General features: G+C 42.6%; 1 long non-coding RNA gene across 1 annotated transcript in view; it reads left to right on the top strand.

The window, feature by feature from the left end:
• LOC146690523 (uncharacterized) overlaps nt 1-16285 on the top strand; it is a 71020-nt gene that overhangs the window by 15837 nt on the left and 38898 nt on the right. Inside the window, exon 3 of the long non-coding RNA XR_014915819.1 lies at nt 7059-7267. This is a non-coding gene — a long non-coding RNA (uncharacterized LOC146690523). The remainder of the gene's footprint in view (nt 1-7058; nt 7268-16285) is intronic.

Genomic DNA, 16285 nt, shown 5'->3' with positions numbered 1-16285 from the left:
CCTCACGGCTGTGTTCCATACGGGACGTTGGAGATGTCTGGAAGTCATTTCCACATGTGAGAAGGGGGTGGGGGTGTGAGGGAGGGCACACTTTAGTTTCATGAATGTTCAATCAATTCAATAGGACAGCTTAACTTTCTCTTTCCCTCGCATAGCACATTTATAGGCCCACAGGCATTCACAGGCAACATTCAAAGGCTGACTGTGCCTCATACAAAAGCTGGGTAATTTCACCTTTTGGGGTGGGGGGCAACAGCTGAAGCCTGTAGGAAAGGGAGCAAAATAAAGGAAACAAAGCTAGTTTGAAAAGGGAACTGAAACAAGGATAATCTGTAACATTTTGTGGGTTTGATATGTGACATAAGGAGTCCAAGGCATGTTAGCAGCAATTGTCCATGACAGTTGTGTACACAAATTCGTGGTTCGCATAGGATGGCTATGGTGGCTGTCTGTTTTTTCCTGTAGCACCAAAGGAAGGTTATGTTTTTTGGTTCTTGAGTAAAATATTTGAAATGCTAGGTTATGAGCATTCAAGGTGTCCATGAGATGTTGCTTTTGAGTGCTAGTGGCATGCTAATATGTTAAGCCAAGATAATGACCATAGCTAATGATGCTCCTTTTGACTGTTAATGGTATGCTAACATGCTAAGCCAACACACTAGCCATTGCCAATGATGTTCCTTTTGATTGCTAATTGCATGCTAACATGCTAAGCCAAGATGCTGGCCATAGCTAATAACGTTGCTTTTGAATGCCAGTGGCATGCTAACATGCTAAGCCAACACACTGGCCATAGCTAACACTAACAGCTTCATCTTTGGATATAATTATTAATTTATATGTTTTAATTTTATTTTATTTTGCTCAAAATGTTTCCTATAGTTGCATATACATTCCAGCCTGATAGCTTCCATTGGGAGAGGACTGTTGAGACAATGCAACGTCAGGCTCAGACTAATGCTATCGAGCACTGAACATTTGGTAAAATTCTCTACTCTGAGCTAACACAATCTTCTATAACCAGCCCAGGTCCACGAGAAGAGGCAGGGAATATATACATTGCCTTGAACTCCCAAACCCTACCTGTCAGATGCTTGTGTCTCAGCCAGGACGTAAAAAGGTTTTATTCTCATTATGTATGCATGCTAAGGAGTGGGTGACGTGACCTGCCAATTCAAAAAGTCTATCTTTGCATAAAAGTCTATGTCAATAGGGTGCCTCGATGGTTGGGTTCTGTCTAAATGATAAAGTAGCTAAGTATATTTTGCCCATGCCTCCAGGATGGCTGCAGAATCTTGTCTGTTGAGATGACAATTAGAGTCACTTTCCACCCGGGTTAGACCAGACAGGCCCTGTCAACCACCGGCAGAAAAGAATGGAAAGAGACAGAGAGTAATATGTGTACCACTCTGATTCTTCTTCACCTCGTGATCCTTGCACTGACCACCAAAAGGAGGGGAGGAGGCATAGACAGGGACGAAGGAGGCAAGTGGAGAAAAATAGAGGCAAATACATCTCAGCAGTTACTGTGGATCTATTTCTAGTTTTAAAATGGTTGTGAGCTGTCAGTGAGTCATTCTTATACTGTTCCGTTACCTTGTTTCTCATATCATCTTTCATGGACTCTCAATGTTCTCTGACCAATAAAAGTGTCAAAGTAACCATCTCTGAGATTGTAAAGACACATGATATATGATACACTGGGAGATTATTTGCTGGAGTTTGTACGAGGCTCATGGTGATGTACACTGTGTAAATGAAACATTCGTTGTACAAATAAAAAAAACAAAATACTTTCCCCTGTTTTAATGCCATGCAATCCAGCCAACAATAGTGCACACGGCACGCAGCAATGATCTCAGATCAGCTTTTGAATCGGGCTCACACTCAGCCCCACTGTCTTCTTAACAAATCTAAAGTAGTGCAGGCTGTCAAACGTTTTGGCACAGCAGTGCAACTGTCAGGGTGGAGTGTGTATGAGATGTGCTGTATGCCTCTGTGTTGCAACTTCCCCCTGAAAGGATTAATAATTTACATGGGATTACTCTAAAATTCCACTATTTGCCACAAAACTATGTAACAGTGATTTGTTGAACTGTCATAATAGCACATCACTCAAAGTAAACAATCATCACCTCACCGAGAGGTGGAGGTAAATGTCTCTTTCTGAGAAAGTAAGACAGCGGAGGAGGGGAGGTTTTCCTTTCTCGTGGTTTCCCATCATGTGGTTCTCTCCTAGCTAGAGATGGCTGGGGTGGGGTGGAGGGTGGGGGGAGAGAAAGCTGTAATTGCTGTCAGTCTCTCCTGAGCACAACCTTAAAGGAAGCTGCTTTTTCACAGTGAAAGGAGTTTGGGCTGTGTGGCTTCCCCTCCAGGCCTCTGGAGGATTTGGTGAGTCGCCCCCCCCCCCTTCTTGTTTACCTCTCATTGTCAACAGCGGCACATAGCTTTGGATGCAGAGGAATCACAAGGCTAATAGCCTAAGACACTCAGAAACAGAGACGTGGGTAATTGGAAAGATTATCCTCAACGTGCCAGCTATGATTTGGAGGGTTTTCAAGTGGTGAAAGTTTACCCTCTCTAAAATGTTGCACACAAATATCAAAACACAAAAGGCTTTTCCCCAAAATTTCAATGCACGGGTTTTGACACGTCTGTGTTTACTCCAGATGACTTGTCAACCACTTTGGCAGATGTGTATTCATCCAAGTTCCCCCACTTTTCCACTAACCTGACAGACTATATCATCCATTTATGTGCATTCAAAACATGCCCTGCAACCTCTTAGCTGCCCCGATCCCTTGATTCTAAGAGCAGTCGTGTTGACACTGGAGACTTATGGTAAATGCGTCTTTTTTACATGCATGTATTGTATTTGACTGAAAATATATTTTTAGATAGATGCGCTTCTGTCTAACACACATGCATAAATGCATGTTTGTTAATGGCAAAGAGGACATTCCCATTCTCTCCCACCTTTTCTGGCAGACTTAATCCCTCCTTATTGGCAAACATTCGAATTTGTTTTAAGCATTAGCCACAGAGGTCAAATCCCCCTCTTAGGGTGAAAAGCTGCAGGAAATTGCCTGCATTAGAGAGATGTATTGGTGTGAAAAGATCCCATGACATGCTGCTGAACAGGTCAGCTCAGTGAAATTTGTTCTCCCCCCTATATTCCTTTTCTCTTGCTTTCTGTCTGCAACAAGCAGAGAAGCAACAAGAAGTCAAATCCCTCTATTTATATGCCTTTATTCTTAAGGACATTTGGAGAATTCCTTAACTCTGCCTCATATCTGTAATTGTCTTTGTACTGGTCAGAGCACTTGGGGCGCTCTCCAAAAGACATGGTTCATGCTACCCATTTCCTGCAGACTTCACAGCATGCTCCTGCCAAAGTCCCTCATACCAAATGTGCAGCGCTGGTTACCTCTGTCATGTTTCTTGAGCTGCCTAAAAAATAATAATACAACAGTTTCTATGCATTTGAATACTTAACCAGAATCAGCTGTTTGATTTTGTGACACAGTAGTTTGCGAAGGTTAAGATATTTTGGAACAGAAAAATCCCACTTATGTGAAATTTGAAACAGCATATAGTTTCAAAGTGCTGCCAAAATAAGCCTAGCTGAGACTGTGATATGATTAGGAAAAGTTCTATTTGAATCAACTTTTTCTAAGCGGGTCAAAATGAGGACTTTTACTACAGCATGTCAGCAAAAACACTGGCCCTAGAAAAAAATTCCTCCATCTTTTGCAAGGAATAAATAAATAAATAAATCAAACCCTTAGATGTTAATCAACACGTCTGAATTAGTTTTGAAAGTTAATGAGTTTTTAAGCAGCCTTTGGGACTTCCCGTCAATAAACTACAAACTCATTTTATTTTCTCTTTTAAATCCCCATAAAGAGAACTTCCCCTCCAATGCTGCGAAGCTTTACTTTGAAATGCCTTTACTTTGATAAGAAATAAATTAACACTTTGGAGAAAGGCAACAGCGGTAGCAGGATGCGATGGGCTCCTCTGCTTCTATTTGATACATATTCTAATTGCTGAAGTGCTGACCCCTACTAACCACCCCCACCCCCCCTTCCCCGATGAGCAGCCAGAGAGATTTTGACCTTGTGGTGTGTGTGAATCGATGGGAAGTTGATAAAGCCAAGTTCATTGCTGCCTAACATAAAACAAAGCTGATTTGTTTACCTAGCTAAGCCCGCGCATGTCAATCCCATTACGGAATGATTTATAGACCAGCACCCAATGAAATTGTTTAAAGCAGATTAGGTAGAGCCAACGATCACCACTAATATGACAAGCTGATACGCTGTGACAGGTAACCAAGCAAACAAGTTCCTGAAATTCAGATTGAATTAGAATCCTAATAATCCTACAGGGAGCAGCAGATTTAATCAGGAGAGGAGAGGAGGAAGAAGGAGAGGGAAGGGAGGAAAGAGAAGGATGCTGGCTCTTCAGCGGCGTGGGGAAATGCCACCTCTTTTCTGATTTACTTGTCAGGAAGCATCACTCAGCATGCGCGAGGGGAAGAGAGTGAGAAGAAAGCACAAGAGATTAGGAGCGGGAAAGCGGTCGCCATGCTAATATAAGGCCAATAATTTGAAAGTTGCTTTGATAAAGGAAATCATTTTCCCACAAACACCAACATTTCTTTTCTCTCTCTCTCTCTGACTTGCTGTGTATACGTCCATATATGTATACGCACGTCTGAGCCCGTGTTTCAGAAATTAATTCAGTTAAAAAAAAAAAGTATTATAGTATCAAATCTCCCAAGAGAAAATATTTGTGTTTAGTGTTATACAATATACATGTGGTGTATTGCGTTACATGTGAATATGGCGCCACAAATAGAAATATTAATGTAATTTAATGTGCAAAGTCTCCACTAAGGATACAAGGAGGCGGTGTCCCTCTCAGCATGATAAAAGACTCCCCTAATGTTATGGATATTGTGTTCCAATAAAATCTTGTTTAAGGTCATAGTACAACTGGAACATCAAGTATTTAAAAGCAGAAAAGTAATCAGAGGATGTAGTTTAAAGCCCACTAATATCTCCAAGAGTTTCTACATATTCATCATTTGTCTGTTCGCTCCCTGTTTTCCGCACATAGTGTCCTGTTTATTTGAAAATAATGAGAACAAAATGAGGAATAATACTTCTTTTCCTGGACACATTAAACGGATTGTATCTAAATTATGATATTAATGTTTAACTAAGGTGTATTGTTTGGACATTTGAATATGCATGATAATCATTACATTTTTGGGGACAGAAATTCTCCCCATCTTGCTGCACGCACACATATCTATGTATATATTATGCATGTTTAATATATTTGGTTCTCACTGAACACAATTAAAAACTTTTGATAGATATTATCCTCAGAGTTGAATATTGGTCTCTGCAATGTAACCAAATTAATCGGCCGCATTTGTGCATCTCGTGGATGAATTTGTGTATTTTAATGCATGAACTACAAACTGAGACGGGGAAAAATGGGTGAGGGGGGGGGAGAAATGTAGCTTAGTTCTGGATAAAACTAAAGACTTTTCATAGGTCGCAACATGTTTTGACAGTTGCCACAGCTCAACCTCTTTAGAGTGCTAAAGAAATATATTTCCTTTGTATGCACATATCACAGGCCTAAACTTTCCTTTATAACCCTGCATATACAGCTGATTAAACAGCCTTCCATAAATGTCAGCAGTCTTTTTCCCTGTGATGCAGGGACATGGAGGGAGGGAGGATGAGGGATGAAGAGAAGACTGAAAGTTTTAGATGGGGGACCTAATTAGGGAGCATGCGGCCCAGTTCTCTCCCCACTCCTAATGAGGAGTTTGTTATGGCACGGGTGAGCGGCGTGTGTCACAGTGAGGCCGAAGTGGAAGACTATGGAGCGCGGCGCGACCGACGAGCGGATCCCCTGCGCAGTGTGTGTGCGATTCTACACCTGCAAATCCCCAACACATTGAAACCAGGCCTCGTTTGATGTGCTATTCTTTTCATGTTGAGAAACGGGAGGGACCGCGGAGCAGGGACCTAGTTGAAAAGAGGCAGGGGGGCTTGGGAGGAGTGCCGCGGTCTATTAGACGTTTTAATAATGTTAATTAATGAATAATAGGGTTTGTAATGAGCTACCGGCTGCTTTTTATTCATCTGATTATCTCACCAGCTCTCTAATTCTCTCTATGAGCACTGTCAAGGGAAAGCGGTGATCAAGTCGAACACAAACAGACACACGTACTTAATTTTGCACACGCACACACACAAAGTTGCACATGAACTGCAGGGTACACCGAGGTACAAAGATCCAAATATTGATAGCATCAACATTGGTTCTGGTATCAGATTGATATTAGCCCAACAGATAATCGATACTTTGTTTCTACGTCTACTTTATTTGAAGCACATTTAACAAAGTTGACCCAAAGTACTTGAGAGACAGGCGCATTTACACTCCAACTTTCCAAAAAAATCCAGTTTCAAAAGACATGAAAAGCTGAAAGGTGTTTTTTGGTATAGTTGGTAGTATTAATTGTGGAAAGTAAAAATCACAGTGAATCACGGTGGTCATTAAAATGTGTTCAGACACACTGCAGACACACTACATAAGCTGCTGTATAAGTTAAAACTATGGTATTGGTATCGGCAACACCGGGCCTGTCCTTGCTCGGTATCTAAGCCATACGAAAACTTCCAGTCTTGCACGCCACTGGTGTGTGAAGCTCCAGACGGACCCCATATGCCCCCCAATACATTGTTCTTCATCTACACAGGAAATGAGTATTATTAGGCACCAATTAGACCAAGCAGTGATTTACACACTGAGCAGTACAGACATGCATTCATTCACGCAGACACACACATGATTTACAGCGCTTAAACAGGTGGGTCTGTCTTTTTCGTTATTATCTCTCCTCCCTGTGGTGTGAGCATCGTCCAAGTCCAGAGAGAAAAGGCTGAGGTTATCTTTCTCTCTCTCTCTATCCCTGAATCTTTAATCTTTCTCCTCTCCTCATGGTTGTCATCTGCTCTGCCCCTCAGATGAAGCAGCAGAGGCAAGGAGCAACCACTAGTGGGCCCCAGGAAGACGTCCTCACTCCTCTCGCCGTCTCACCACTGCATCAACCGAGTCGGACCCCCTCCTCCCCGTCCTTTGTCTCCTGCTGTCTCAACAGCACTCGCTGCGTGTTGGAAGGTGCAGAAGGGCCTGTTGCCAGAGAGACAATTCAATAAGAACACAATAGGCAATGGTGAGTAATTAGAAAGAGTTTGAAAACACAGTCAGTATTTATTGATCCGCCTCTTCGTTTATTAGTTTAATGGTGAACGGCAGCTTCGCCACGTTACTCTTTTTTCTGTCTTAATGAATGGCTGAGAAAACAAAAGATAAGTTGAGTTTTCAAAAATTCTGCGAAGAATTGAATTCATGAAAAAAAGGCTTCTGATAATAAAAGTTAAACACTGACATGCGTCAAAAAAAGAAAAAAAAAAACACGTATGCTATACCCACACCTGGAGCTCCTGACATTTTCCCTGCTAGCCCAATTCCAAGCCATTTCCACCCCATCTCCCTTCACTTTCTATTGATTTGAAAATCAATAGTGGCTCCAGCAGAGCTGTCTGTGTGAAATAGTGTTACACAGAACCTGCTTCTTTCTCTCTCTTTTTTGGAGAAGGAATTTCAAACTTCAACCAGGGGCCAAATCTCCACACTTCAAGCTACATAATGAGGGGAATAAATTAATGAGGTCAGTCTGGCAACATTATGTAGCGGTGACTAAGAAAAGAAATCAAGTGCAGACTGAAAGCAATCACGGAGCTCTTCCCTCAAACCAGAAAGATTCCCAAAGCTGGCTCCATCTGTTTGCTCAGTAGTTGTAATGAAGTTATCAGTGGGCGTTGGACTTCTATAAACCTTCATCCAGGACTGTAAAGATTCTCATTACACCCGTCCTCATTGTCAGGAGGAACACAAAGTCAGCCAACATTGTTCCTGTCCTTTCTTCCTCTGCAACCCTTTCCCTCTCTCCTCTTTCTGGGAGCAGGAGAACAAAAGACAGCCTGGCTCCCAATCAGTGCCTCGTGAAGGGGGGGATCCCACTCAGGTCTTAATCAGTGCTCTGCTTAATAGAGCAACACTTCCCAAATATTATTAACCTCATCTGTCTGTATTAGGCCCTAATGGCCTCCCTCTCTGTATTGTCTTTGCAGCAGCTGGTAATGTACATATATATTAATCCACTCTCTCTTCTCCTTTGCTGAGAGATTGCGCAGCGCTCTCAGAACAAACGGTGCCCTTCAGAGAGCGAGGCAGACACAGGTTAGGAAGCCACTAATTAAATGTCAGACTTGACAGATTAAAATTATGAAATTTAAAATCTGCAAGTGGCTCTTTGTCATTGTCAAATTAAGGGCTGCACTGTGTGATGAAGGGGAAGGGGACGGTGCGCTCTAATGGATTGAAAGAGAATGTGCTTTAGCAGCAAGCAGCTCTCAGTGAATAAAGATTTGCCGCTCCTGCCTTAGGTAGAACGCCCGCACGTTCAATTCCTCCCATATTCTCCTAAGTCTGGAGGTTGAGAGGTCACTCCAGCACTGCCAAGCCCATCCTGACCACCCCATTTAGACGTTTCATTCCTCTGGCAACACAAAAATCTGGCCACCAACCCGGCGTTCCAGGAAAGCTATTCCACCTTTGGCTTTCTGTAGGCTGTAGGCTATCTCTACTTTAGGTGCAATGTAAGGAGATGACAGCAGGAATTGTTTTCTCCTCCAAGAGACATCTGATTGCTGCGAGGAAAACGGCAAGTGTTTTGTGAAAATATACTGTAAAACAAAAAATTAAACATGAAAGCGATTGATCTTCCACTACAAGCACAATCAAGAAAATCTATGTACAAACTTTACAAGCTGGATTCATAATGAGTAAATCCAGCGCAGACGCATTCGTCTCCTTACCACTAATTTTCAACAAGGAAAAGCACCTCTGTTATATAAAACAGCTGATCTGTGTTTTTCTTCTGAGGTGCTTGATAACAGAATTATTCTAACCTGTTTTCCACTCCTCTGCAGTGAAACCTGGTGCAAGACCAGGCAGGAGCAATTCCAGATATTACCTAGAAATACTAATGATCTAATGCCAAATTACAGCAGTTTCTTTTGCACTCATGCAGCGTTCAAGGTTCAAAGCACTTCCAGCTTCAACCGGGTCTATGCGCATTCGGTCCTGGCAAGGTCGAGGACACAGACTAATAAAGCTCAGTATGAAGCGCGGGCAGCAAACACTCAACAAGGATCAAAACACCGCCAGCATAAAAAGTGACAAGATCCAATTAAATTTAATTACTTGAGCTGTAGTTTCATTTTAACTGACAATTTTGATTAAGGTAGCTACACACTCCTAAAGCTAAAAGCAGAGGCCAAATTGTATCAGAGTAACATTATTAGTGTACAGTGAACCTTGACTAGCTAATAGGGTTTAATTAAAGCAGGGCCAAGAGGACTGTAACGAGTTCAATAATAAAAGGTGAACAGAGAGCCGTGGCTCCATTCTGGTTTGTGTTGCTGTGTGTATGTTTCTTTGTGTTCATCAGCACACTACAGTGAAAACCTGGATTGCAGAAAATCAACTTAGCAACACCGTTTGTTCCTTTTTTAATTTTTATCCGTGAGCTCGGGTTTTCCCTCGTGCAGGAATGACTTTTCGGTGGTTGTTTTATTCTTTCTCCGTGTCTGGCAACAAACTCGACCAGTCAGAATAGTTAATGGCTAAGTTAGATTTTTAATATTATGAGGGATTTTTGTGTCATTTAAATAAATGTGAGTTTATTCTAAGTACACAAAATGTAAAAAATCCTTAATATAGCTCCGCTATTTGACTATTTGAGCATGTCTCTTTTGATTTATGGTTACAAGACGAGGCATACAGAGGGTATAAACATATACATTTACACTTCAGATAAAAAGGTGCACCTGACAGATACAAACTGTCCAGATTGTGTCCAATAACTACACAACTCTATTCACAACTCCAACTGCGCAAAAACATGAGCGCTCATGATCAGATTTTCCTGCCACTAATTTGGTTTATTGTGTAGGGAAAGTATGACCACAGTTATACTGGGGACGGAAAAAAAAGAAAAGAAAACATGTTTGTGTTCAGCCACAGGCCAAATAACATGATTGTGGTGGCTTTTTAATACAGTTGCCTCACTGTAACTCTGAGAGCATTGTTTGGTAGGTTTGTTGTATGCGGTCAAATTACCTCATATAAATGGTTCCTGGATTCCAGCGTGTCCTGTTATGATTTTTTTCATTTCTGTATTTAGACCGAGATCTGCTGCTCGGATCCAGAGTTTAGTTTTCACAGAGAGTGAAAAGGCAGAGCTGCCCATCAAATACTCACGGGGCGAGTTTGTAATGTGACAGGATAAAAAGGGATGAAATGAGCAGAGTATTACTGCTGTGCTGGACTTTGATTCTGTGAGATAACACTTAAATGGAGACAGAGGTACTATTCAGCATGGTCAGTCTTAGCTCTCCAACTTTTTCCTTTAAATTTGGACTTATAAAAGTTATTTTTGTGTGTTTTGTGCGCTGGCTAAAAGATTCATAATCTGACATGGACATATGATGTTTCTCTAACATAAAAATTTATATATGGTGGAATTGTACATTTATATCTTCATGTGTTGTGAATCATTTATTGTCGATTGACAGCATATGAGGTGCTTCGCATTCGTGTATTTAGCAGTGGCTGAAGACTGAACCAAGAGGAAAAAGCAGGGAAAATCTTAACGTATCTTCAGATATATAAAGTATTTCAACCTAGTTCTTTTTGATGAAGGTGTAAGATTATGTGACTTAATCATTTCACTTTTGATCAAGTCACACTTGGTGAGCATGGAGGACTGCTTGCCTGCAAATTCCTGCCAGCTTAAGAGAAACTCAAAGCCAAAAGGGGTTTCTGCTCACCAAATGCCCAGCTCTCTACATCTGAGATGCTGCCAAACATGATCACCTGGTTGATTGACTTCAGTGGATCTTCTGGCAGAGTTTGGCTGTGAAACTTCAATAAGCTGTGATGTCAGGTGGTTCGCTTCCAATCCTCCTGTGTGTACTTTCAGTGAATTATATCTGGAAATATATTTCTCGCAACAAGCTCACACTAGTCAAACTTATCATCCCTTGTGGACTGAGGCTTGTGGTTTTAACTTTTCACTTCTTGGCAAAACAAGAGTTACAGCTATAAAATCAAGCCCTAGAGACAATTTTGTTCAAAAGTGACCGATGTATAGCAAAAGTATGAACAGCGGCAGTGTAAATAGAAAAGCCAAAAAGTACTAAAATGACACTAAAAGTGATCAGGAGTGTCTATATAGTAAAAACTGGTATATGAGTCATCTCTTAATGTCATCAAGCTTCACCCCTGAGTCACCCCCAAATGTGAGATGACACCTATAAGGCTGGATGGTGTGTGTTCGAAAGGTTAGTGGGGAGTGTGAGTGGCAGGAACAGCACTTAGCCTAAGGTGTTTCACTTTTATAGTCACATGCTCCGCTGTAACACCCTGACACACACACAAGTGTACGTTTACACAAAGAGAGAGACACATCTTCCACTGGGATGAGGCTCATCTGCCTGCCCTCTGGTGCTATGCACTGTTTTCAAAGCACCTGCAGCATTTGTTTTCTAGCTGTCATCGAGAGACGCTCCAACCTGTTTGTCAATGAGCGGGTTTGTTCTTCTAGTTAAGATTTTGCCTGTCATATAGTTTCACAAAATGAAAAGGACTCACTCAGTTCAAGCAATATTGCCTAAAAGCTTATTTTAGGCATTTTAAGACTTGATCAGACACTTACAGCGAAAGGAAGTGTAAACATGAGGCAGACGGAGCAGCCAGCCAGCATTTGAACCTCTGACTTCATGTGGGATGGTATGCACTTTACCACTCAGCTATCAGATCTCCCTGACCACCAAATATATTCTTGCACAACACCGCTGTTTTATACCACGGTTGTCAGTAGTTTTATTTATGAGATGCTGAGTGTTATTCTAAAGCTAAGATTGGATGTTTTTGCAAGTCTGAATGTGTGTATGTGAGAGTGCATGTGAACATGTTAATTTAAGTGTTATGTCTTTGTCGTGCTCCATGCTGCTCTGTTCCAGTGCTGTCAGTGGTGTGTGTGTGTGTGTGTGTGTGTGTGTGTGTGTGTGTGTGTGTGTGTGTGTGTGCAGGGAGGTCAGTCAGGTCAAGCCTGACACCATCTTTAACTCTTATTTACTGTGATTCCACGACAAGACAGATACCAGCTCCTACGACTCTACTGATGTATGTTAAGCGCGCTCCAAATTACCCGCCTGATGGATCTATTGATGGCCCATTCCAACCTGTCACCTAGTCTCCATCAGCCTCTCAGTTATCCTCCTCCTCCGCCCCCTTGCAAACCCTTCTCTCTCTCCTTTCTCACCCCCTCCCCTCCACTCCGCTCTCTCCCTTCTGTCCCTGTGGGTCTGAATAAGAAATGAGGAAGCAGGCAGATAGAGACCTCTGTAACCCACAGTGTGCCGCCTGCTACAAGACAATAGCCACCACTGACGCTGTTGCAAAAGTTAAGCAGGTCTGTGTGAAAGCACAGCTGGAGCGCACACACGCAGTCAAGCGAGCACAAAGACACACACACACGCACACTTGCACTTGTCCCTGGAGAGACAAAAAGGGCAATGTAGACCATGACCGTGCCTGCTAACGGCCTCGTCTTTTCAAATCCTGTCATTTATTATTCTCTATGCAGGCTCCTGCTCCACATAGTAGACCCTGTCATAAGGGAGATGAAGATCCCAGAGGTATCTGTTACAGGTCTTGTAATATGCTGTCACCTGTGTGCCACGCTGATAATATCCTGCAAGCACTGATTGAGGGGGAATCCAGGTTAACACACTTATACCATTATAAACTGAAATGATCAGGGGAGAGTAAAATCAACTCTTAAAAGACTTGTAAGTGCTGCAAATCAACAGCTACTCAATTTCAAAACTCCCCACAGGCTTTTCAAAAAGAGAAGAAAAAAAAACCTTACACTGTATTTTAGAGCGGAGTTGATGATGGGCCCTGTGGTCCCATTAGCTGAAAGATAAGATGAAGATGGTCAATATGGTGCGTGTGTTCTGGTGTGTGTAGTTGCCAGGTCTGCTCTATCAGATAAATACTGCACTGAATCTAGTTGCGCTAATTGACTCTCGCAGGCATTACTGGGATTAAGTTAGCTAGCGTCCAAAGTTCATTACGCAGATAAATGCATCTCTTAGCCTGCTAAAGAGCTCCCGAGCAAACTTAACTCCCACACAATGCGAGCTACAAAAAAGAAAAAAGAGGTCTGTAATTTACAGTAAAGGTAAAAGGTTTAGCTCTCGTGATACTTACCTGAATATTTGCATTTGAAAGAACTCGACCTTTCAAAGAGAATTGCTTTACTAATTTTGTTTCGCAGCTGCAGATTAATATTTTATCTGAAAATCGTTGCCTCTGTAAGGTATGGGTCTTTATTTATTCGACAGTCAAGCGATAAACAAAATATTTAGCGTTAGCTCCGCCTCAGCAAGCTGCAACCCGACACATGTGTACAAGCTAATGAAGATGGAAGAAGACTGAGAGCAGCCAGTCATCACAACCGTGCTTGAATACGAGATACACCTTAATTCAGCTGCTGGAACCACAACTGAAAATTCCACAGGAAGACCATTTTGTCATTAAGCGTTGTAAACAACACAGATTTTTCAGACTTGATCTTTCCCCTGCTTTGCAGCTGAGGATTATTCTGATGTCGTTACACATGCTTGACAAAAAAAAAGAAGCTGCAGCGACATCTGAGTTGATAATGGCGCAGCAATTGAACATGTGATCTTTGAGACACTTCTCTCTCCCTCCTTCTCACTTTCTGTATCTGCAGTGATGAGTGACACAACAGCAGGTGCTCAGAGAACCGTGGAGAGTGCTTTCATTTTGCCACTTATAGGACAAATTACCCAGACAATGGACCTGGCGAGCCGGGACCCTAATTCAATTCCAACTGTTGACTCTGGGCATTCGCCTGCATGCATTCGCAGGGCTCGGGAAAGGAGATTCCCCCCCATAAAAACAGGGGGGAAAGAAAGAGAAGAAAGAGAAAAAATATATAATTTGAACACAGTCAAACAAAATGAAAGGTAATATTCTTTATCTGGCTGAAGATAGCAGCAGATGAACTGCTCTAATATGAGCACAAATATGATTTAGGAATTCCATGCTTCAGAAAGCCCTCAACTCAAAGTGATTTGGATCAATAGTGTTTGCTAGGCACAGCAGAAACAGAGCGAGAACGGACAAATTAGAGATAAAGGGAGAGGAAGAAAGAAGGAGAGGAAGAGGGGAAACACGTAGGTTTCACGATGGGGGAGCAGGAGAGCGCAGCGGCAGAGTCGTAGTCAAATTTCACTGGTGTCAAATTAATTTCCGTGTTATCTGGAAATTCAATTAGAAAGGACCACCACCCCCCTCCCCTCCTCTCCCCTCACTCTACTCCCTCCTCCCCTCCTTTGTGAGTAAGAGAGTGTCGGACATCCCAGCGTGACAGATTACACTGCTCAGAGTGCATATCAGGCCGAAGTGTTGAGGCCCACTAATCCGCCCTCTAATTCTCAATTAGTGTAAAATGAGCCCATAAATCACGCAGACAGGCCGATCGATGGAAACGTTGTTTTAGGAGTGATTGGCAGCCTCCCCAAAGGTTACTGTTTAAGTTGGTTTAAGGTTACAGCTCTCTCTGGGCAGGAGGAAGGCTCTGTGTGTGTGTGCGTGCGTGCGTGCGCGCGCGCGTTGGCGTGGCTTGTGGTTGGGAGGGCTGGGGGGGTCGAACTCAATCTATATGATGCAGGGCCTCGGTCCTTTGGGGATACAGCAGAGGGACAGCACCAATTTTTAGCCCATCAGCCATCCAATTTTTCTCCTTTTCATACCTGCTGTAGTAAATGAGAAACAAATTAAATTTCACCCCACTATCTCCACAGAAACCATTTAAATCCTTTATGGAAACCAAATTGTCCCCAGACAAATCGCCCCTGGTTCTGTAGAAATACACTATGGCGCTGCAACCGAAATAAATTTGTGTCACTCTGGATATGGCTTTGTCTGTAATGCCATTCATTGGAGGATCCTGGTGAAAGAGAGAGGGAAATAAAATAAGGGGCACTTTTGGAGGAACAAAAGGGGTGAAAAAGACCCCAGCTCCCCATTCTCCTTTTTTACTCTCCTTTCCATCTCTCTCTGTCTTTCCTTCCCTCTCCCTTGCGCCCACTTTTCCCCTGCGTGGTGTTATTAATTTTCGGCCAGAGTTTTTGCATTCATGAGCTCGAGATTGAAATGGAAATGAGGACTGGCTGAGTGAGCGAAGCAAGCAGCCTCAGCAGTGGCCGCGGCCAAACAGGGGGCCCCAGCGCAGCACAGCGCTGCGCAGCTCAGCCGACACGTGTCAGAGACAGAGGGGGACTCGGTGGCCACCATCCAGCCTCTCATTCCCCCAGATTACCAGCCCCTGACATCAATCACTGCATCAGGGAAACAATGCATAAAACAGCCCCAACAAGGGCGATGAAAAATCACTGACAGTGCAGGAGTGGAGCGTGTAGAGTGGTGGAGGGAGGGGAGCAAGGGGAGGAAGGAGGGGACCGAGTGCCATTCTACCTTCACCGAGCTCAACGATTAGTCACATTCACAGGGGAGAAAGGATAAAAGAGGCAGACAAGGAGAACAAGACAGCCAGAAAGGACATCAGGCGATAATGAAAACTAGAATAAGAAAAGGAGTGAAATAAGTGGAGAAGTTGGAAGCCATACTGACAAGCTAATGGTTGAAATTGCTTTAATGGGTCGCTGTGTGTTCTCTCTTAGTGTATCTGTTGATATTTATGTTACAGAAGAGACCAAAAGCTCTCTGAATGCAATCTTTAGGGAAAAGTCCAGGGCAAGGTGTCTAATTATGAACACCATCAGGTAGACTGAAGAAAATAATTATTTTATCCCCCTGAGTTCATAAGTTTGCTCACTTACAAGGTAATTAACAGTCTTTAGTTATTATGGTAGTTTCATTTTAATGTAGAGAGATAAAATATCAAGAAAACACCCAGAAAAAAAAAACCTAATATGAAAGTTACAAAGTATCCAATCCTGTACAACACAGCCTGGCTCCTGCATATTGTAATCAATCAATCAATGACAGATATTTCTGTGTGTAT

This window comes from Copadichromis virginalis, linkage group LG16 (assembly GCF_057382275.1).
Source record: "Copadichromis virginalis isolate Kocher_CV1m ecotype Utaka linkage group LG16, C_Virginalis_male_GT1.1, whole genome shotgun sequence".
NCBI classification, from domain to species: domain Eukaryota; kingdom Metazoa; phylum Chordata; class Actinopteri; order Cichliformes; family Cichlidae; genus Copadichromis; species Copadichromis virginalis.
Note: the sequence above shows the minus strand (reverse complement) of the source record. Positions and strands in the feature narration are given on the sequence as shown.